General features: G+C 41.8%; 1 long non-coding RNA gene across 3 annotated transcripts in view; it reads right to left on the bottom strand.

Annotated features, from left to right (window-relative positions):
* Positions 1-7,337, bottom strand: part of LOC131553311 (uncharacterized) — a 71,648-nt gene that overhangs the window by 32,298 nt on the left and 32,013 nt on the right. For 2 of the 3 annotated variants that reach the window (XR_009274166.1, XR_009274165.1), the window contains exon 3: positions 4,439-4,557. This is a non-coding gene — a long non-coding RNA (uncharacterized LOC131553311). Of the gene's footprint in view, positions 1-2,238; positions 4,558-7,337 lie in introns of those variants that run through there. The other variant, XR_009274164.1, reaches the window with a different exon arrangement.

The following is a 7,337-nucleotide window of genomic DNA, read 5'->3' as shown; positions in this document are numbered from 1 at the left end:
ATGGGACATTTGTTGCAGCCACATCCTGTATTAGCAGAGGAAATGATCTGGTAATGGTTTACAAATGTTCCTCTCTCTGAGTGTCGTTCAGGTGTAATTATTCTGAGAGCGACTGTGTTTCAGAGTCACAGCGAATCCAGAGCCGTAATGGATGTTTATCATCGCTTTCCTGTTCAGTCCAAAACACAAACATGTGCAAACACACACACACACACACGCACAACATAGGTATTGGTTGCTCTGACCAGTTTACTGATTTAACAGGGTAAAGAAACTATCAACAATTAGGAATTATAAGTTAACTAATGAAACAGATGCAATATTTAAAATGTAAAAGTCTTAAGAAGTAGTCCGCTAAGAGATAACCAGCCTTCCTGTTTCAGACCAATTAGACCAATCTACTTCTGTTATGTAAATGAACTTGCAAGACTAGTCTAAATAGTTTATGCAACCAGCCAAGTGCACAAAGTGATAGTCTCTAAATTACATTAACCTTAGAAATCCTACTGTATTATATTTGATACACTAATTTCCTCTAAACGATCAGCATGACCAAACTTTGCTGTTAAACCTGTTTCTCACTCAATCTCCTCATGTCTTCTGTCGTCTGATCGATAGTTTAGAGTGTTTTATCCAGTAAAAGCTTGTTTAGTGTAATTATACAAGCGTCCAGCTTCAGCTGCTGCTTCTCGTGTCAAATCTTGACTGGTTTTGATCAAGTAAAGGTCAGAATAACTGCAGTCATGTCTCCAGATGAACTCTTACTGAAGCAGCTCAGCTTTACTTGATTCTCCATCAATCACTTTCTAGAAAAATCAGTGCGTCTCAAATCTGATCATCAGGATCTTCTGAGGAGCGTTTATTTCTTCATCTCTCCATCAGCATTGCATTATATGTTTGGATCATTTCAATCTCATCTTACCAAGATATTATTAGAGATATAGAACGATGACTGATATTTAGATCATTTTATGTCAGTATCTGCTGCACTGTTATAAACATCTCATTGATTTACAGAATTTCATCATAGAAATATCAGCATCTGCAGCAAATTGCATAGTTTGCATCTCTGAATAAAATGTAGCTGTTTTTCCTCCATATTCTTACTATATTAGACTATACGAGCCATAAAAGCCTGATGGATCATATATGATACTCAACAGAAAAACAGACGCAAACTTTTTTAGATTTTCTTTTATCTTAAAGAGCATTTTCTTTAAAAAAAAACTATTAACTGACTATTACTTTACAGGGTTAATATAAAAATATATATATTTTTTTACATTGTATTTGCTTGTGTAAAGCAGCATAGAAATGTTCAGCAGTGTGTGTGTGTGTGTGTGTGTGTTAATGTTGCCAGATGTTCTGCATACTGAGCCGTTGACTTTAATTGCTATTGCGTGTTAAAGTTTGCATCAAAGAATGAAACATTAAAGCAACGCAAAGGTTTTTCAGCACGTGTCTTTTGATGTCATTAACGAGCTCTTATGACTGACTGATTAATATTCCTCTTCAATAGTCTTATGGCTTTTTTTGACAACATAAAAGACTCTTTAACGCCTGTGAATCAGTTCCTGGTGACAATCTGAAACCTCCTGTGAAACAGCATGTGAATTCAAGACTGAGTATATCTGCTTACCTTATAAACCTTATAAATAATTACTGTATTAAAGTTTTTAAATGATCAAACTTAATCATTTCAGAGTAAAAAATGTTTACTCAACTTTATTTAAATAATTGAAAAGGTTTTATTTACTGAACTTAAAAATGTTAGTAATTTAAGTAAGTAATTGAAAGTTTTTAAATTACTGAACTCATAAATCATCTGTTCACCCACCTTTATTTAGAGAATTTTAAAGTTTTTGAATTATTGAACCAAAAAATTTAAGAGGCATTAATGTTTATCTAACTTAAATTAATAAGTGCAATAATTTAAAAAACTTTAAGGCAGTCACCTGAGCTTACCCAACTTTATTTATTTTTTACTTTTTTTTTAAATTAATAATTTAAGAACAGATAATCAGTTTATCCAAATTTATTTAAATAATATAAAAGTTTTTTAAATTATTAAGAGTCAATCATCTTTTTTTCCAACTTAAAAACTTATTTTTTTTTTATATTGAACTTGATTGATTTAATGATTCAATAATCTGTTTACCTAACTTTATTTAAATAATTTAAACCTTTATTTTGTTTAATTCTACAACTTAATATAAGAGTAAATCTGTTTATCCAACTTTATTTACAAATGTACATTTTAAAATAGTTTACTTCAATAATATGCTTCATTTAAGAGTCAATAATCAAGTTTTGAAATTGCTGAACTACCCAACAATACAGACTCTGCCAGACGGTCCAAAAATACACGACCTGAAATCTGCCCAACAGTTCACATGTGAACAGAGTCCAACTCTCCAATAAACCACCCGAAAACACACAACCAGCACCAACTACCCAACAGCTCAGCCAGTTCCTCCAGAAAATCCCATCACACATCACACACTGACCAGATCCTCAGCATCAACACTGAACTAACGCTTCAGGAGTCTTCACAAGTGTCTCCAGTTTGTTGTGGTCTGTAGGTGGTCTAAAGCTGGTCTCTATGTGGTCTGAAGACATTCACCAAACCATCTACACAAGGACAAACTACACAGACTGAGCTGCTTTAACACGGGTGAGTGTGTGTGTGTGTGTGTGTGTGTTTACACTTCTCGTAACTCTGGGACGGTTGCTATGGGAGCAGCTTATCTCCAAACCAGATCCATTTCGTCCTTCCTTCCTCCGGTCTGCTTCCTTTCCTCTCTGTTTCCAGAATTCCTTCTGTCCCTGCCAGCTCTGTCCCACACACACACACACACACACACACACCTGGCCCAGCTGAACAGCTGCGCAGAACATCATTACAGACCGAGTAACACTGTGAGTGAGTGTGTTTCTGTTTCTCTGAGATGTGTAGAAACTGATTTATAATAACACCTCTACACTATATGGACAAAAGTATTGGGACACAGCTCTTCATTAATGAACTCAATCAGGTGTTTCAATCAGATCCATTGCCACAAGTGTATAAAATCCAGCACTAGCCATGCAGTCTGCAATTACAAATATCCATGAAAGAAATGAGCCGTTCTGAAGAGCTCAGTGGATTCAAGTGTGGGACTGTGATAGGACACCACCTTTGAAATAAGTCAGTTTGTCAAATTGTATCCCTACTAGATGTTCCACATTCAATCATAAGTGTTATTACGGGAATGTGGAAGTGTTTAGGAACAGCAGGAACTCATAAAGTCCACGTAAAATCTCAGAGTCACCGAGTGCTGAGACACCAACGCTTTTCTGATTCCAGAGCTGCAGACTTCCACTAGCATTAATATCAGCACAAATACTGTGCAGCAGGGTTTAAAGCCTCACATCTCCAGTACAATGACAAGCGTGGGACGGAGTGAGTAAAGCACACAGATACTGGACTCTGGAGCAGCAGAAACCTCTTCTTCAGTCTGATGAGTGCGTCTGGGTTTGATGATATCAGGAGAACATCACCTGTCTGACTGCATTGGGCCAGATGCAGAGTTTGGTGAATGAGGGATGATGCTGTGGAGCTGTTTTTCAGAGGTTGGGCTGATGAAGGGAAATCAAGACATTCTGGACGATGCTGTGCTTCCAACTTTGTGTGATCAGTTTGAGGAAGAGCCTTTCTATTCCAGCACAAATCAAGGTCCATAAAGACACGGCTGGATGAGTTTGGTGTGGAAGATCACAAAATCCTGACATCAATCCCATCAAACACCTTTGGGATGAACAGGAACAGAGACTGCGAGCCAAACCTTCACATCCAACATCAGCGTCTGACCTCACAAACGCTCTACTGGATAAATGGGCAAAAAATCCCACAAAAACACTCCAGAATCTCATGGAAAGCCTTTCCAGAAGAGTGAAGCGGTTATAAATGCAAAGGGATGACCAACTCCATATTAATGTCTATGTGTTTATAATGCAATGTCATTAAAGTCAGTTTGAGTCACATGATCATCCTACAGTAAATGATGCTGAATGAACAGAGTCTCTATCAGTGTATTTGTCTGATGCCACTGGTATCTGATACCACATTTTTACTAATAATAAATAACTAGAATAACTATGGGTTCATTCATTCTATGGGTGTAATGGTTTTTCTACTGTACAAACTGTATTTTCTATCCCGTTACCTTAAACCTACCCCTCACACAAAACTACAGGCATTTTTAGTTTTGTGTGTGTGTGTGTGTGTGAGGCATGTTCTCATGTGTGTGTGTGTATGTGTGTGTGTGTGTGTGTGTGTGTGTGTGTGTGAGGCATGTTCTCATGTGTGAAAGAGTGTGTTCATGTTGTGTATGTTACAGGCATGAAACACTCCTGTAATGTCACTGTGTGGTTGTTGTGTGTGTATCTTCACTCTCACATGTTCTGGAGCGTCTTGAGGGACAGATGTGGATCTTCCAGCTTCACGTCGAGCTCGGTGTTTCCGTGAGTGAAGTGATGACTGGACATTTTCCCACACAACCGTGACTTCACAGGAAACTGGAGGCAGATCGGAGAGAGACGTCTGAGTCAGACGGGGAGAGACAGAGAGGTCTGACTGCAGATGGAGTCATGCTCTCCATCGACTGACGTCACAAAAAACCAGCAGGAGGACGGAGGAAAACACCAGAGATGCTCGCAGATAAATGGTTACCATCAAATGAACATCTAAAACTCAATATAGATAAATTTTACAGTACCAGTCAAAACTTTGAAATAATAATGATATTGTAATTGTTTTTACAAAGATGTCTCTTCTGCTCACTGAGGCTGCATTTATTTGATCAAAAAATACATGTATCTTTTGAAACCCACCATCCATAAACATCCATCTGTCTGTAGATGATTTTCCTCACATATTTGTGTCAAATATGATGATTCATTCTGTCTGTGAGACAAAATTATTTGTTCCTCATAATTTCTTGTTTTTAGTGGTTAACATGAATATTTCACAAATGTGAATGAAAAACTGTAGTCTCAAGTAGAGGGTGACACGGAGTGCATTTTCAAACCTCTCCCGTCCCAATCCCACAAAAAACTGGGAAATCCGTCCGTTCCACTCCCGGAAGAATTACTCCCATTCCTCCCACTCCCATGTTTTATTATTATTTTTTTTTCAGTTAATTTTTTGGGGCGAAATCTGTCAGTTACAGTAAAATATAGTACAGGTCACAGCGTGCCCACCTTAATTGAATAAAACTTATTATATTGAACTAAAAGCCAGTTTATGCACAGTGTAGGCTACATTGCACACATTAAATTTTATGTAAATCATCCATGCTAACACACATTAATTGAATTTTGTTTTTTTCATTTGAAAGTAGACATTTCACTCTATAGATATATTTTTTCAAAGACGGAATTTCGAAGTTTCTCGCTCAGAGGCCTAACGCGCACCCTGTTTGCTTTAAAACGCAACGTTTCGTTGTTATTCTACGGAGCCCTTTAAAGGACATTGTGGTGGAAAAAAATTCAGGGTTGGAGGAAAAAATAATTTTTAAATGTTTTGCATTCTCTCGCACAGATATTTGGAGGACTAAATTCGATAATAATAAATCCTGATAAAAATTATTAGGCTAGCATTAATAACCTTATTAATAATATTACTATTAATAAAGAAGAATATGAACGCAACGCCCTGCACGTTAAGCCTTTTCTTCCCCATAGAAAACGCTTAAGGTAGGCTATAATGAAAGCATGCAGCTTGTATGTTCACAATGGGGCGGTTCATAGAGTTTTTATTTTGAACTTTGACTCAAGTATAAAGAAATACAGTCAGACAGTGGTTTGTTCAAGGCACGGTTTTGGGACATTCTAAAACGCTTTAATGTGGCTTAATGTATTAAAACAGTGACATTAGGACCAAATTCGATAATAATAAATACTAATAAAATTGTTAGGCTTATATTAATAACCTTATTAATAATATTACTATTAATAAAGGACAAGAGCCCAGAATATGAATGCAACTGTCACATCTCACGGGGGAGCACGGGAACCAGGAACGAGAAGACGAGGAATTAGCAACACGGGAGTTTAATATATAGACAGGAACACAGATCACAGGTAGGGTAGACACTTACGTAGACACTTAGGTTGACGACAAAGACCGACAAACACTAACTGAAAGGACTGGGGTTTTAAAGACAGGACAATCAAGGAACTAAAGGAGACACACCTGGAATCAAATTAACCAATCAAGGGGAGACAGAAACTAGGTCACAGGGCACACATGGGGAGCAAAACACACACAAGACAGTCCAGGGACGTGACATTACTCCCCTCCCGGAAGGTGCGTCCTCGCACCGTGGAACAACAGAGGGGGGAAACGGGTGGGAACCATGGCGGAGGCTCAGGAGGAGGACGGACCACCGGGAGGAGGTCGGCAGACAGAGACCAGGGAGGCAACGAAGGAGGGAGGAGCCAGGGAAGAGACAGGAGGGACCCGGGCAGGAGGAGCCTGGCGGACCCAGGCCACAGCCATGATGATGGCCCACGGTGGAGCCGACGGAGGGAGGAGCCATGGAGGAGGAATGGCCTCCGACTCCAGGGGCCGACCAACGGCGGCGGAGCAGGTGGTGGAGGAGCCCGAGGCGGAGACGGAGAGCCGACGAGCCAGGGAATGCCGAGGATCCGGGGCCAAGGTGGAGCAGAGTGCTCTGGCGACCGAGGCGGGCGGAGCTCCGGAGATCCGCGGGCGGAGCCGGAGCGACTGAGGACCAAGGTGGAGCTGGCGGGAGGAAGGAGCCCAACTGAGCCGGTGGGACGGAGCGGCGAGGTGCAGCCGGAGGAGCGGAGTCCTGAGGCGATGGCGGGTCGACGCCCGACCAAGGCGGAGCCGGAGGGACGAGGGAGCCTGGTGGAGCTGGAGGATCGACGGGTGACGGTGGAGGCGAGGGAGCTAGGAGCCGAGGTGGAGCCGCTGGGTCAACGGGCCGAGGCAGAGTCCGGGCCGAGGAGGTTGGAGGCGGAGGTGAGGGATACTCCAGCCCCGGCGATGCTGGAGGATGGCAGTCCTGTGGGGCTCGCACCGTATTGATGGTGGGCTGAGGCGAGCAGAGGGGCTGCCAGGCGACAGCGGTGGAGGAGGCAGGAGCGGGTGGGAGGGTGGGCATTTGCGAGGGGCCGGCACTGGGGGGCGCTCTTGAAGCGCGGACACTTGGGGGCGCTCTGGCAGCGCGGAGACAGGGAGACGCTCTTGCAGCGCGGAGACAGGGAGGCGCCTTTTTGGTGTAGGCACTGGGGGCGCTGGAAGCGCTGTGCTGGACGGAACCAGCGGA

The sequence above is a fragment of the Onychostoma macrolepis genome, chromosome 14 (genome assembly GCF_012432095.1).
Source record: "Onychostoma macrolepis isolate SWU-2019 chromosome 14, ASM1243209v1, whole genome shotgun sequence".
NCBI lineage: Eukaryota > Metazoa > Chordata > Actinopteri > Cypriniformes > Cyprinidae > Onychostoma > Onychostoma macrolepis.
This window is presented reverse-complemented; position numbering and strand designations above follow the sequence as displayed.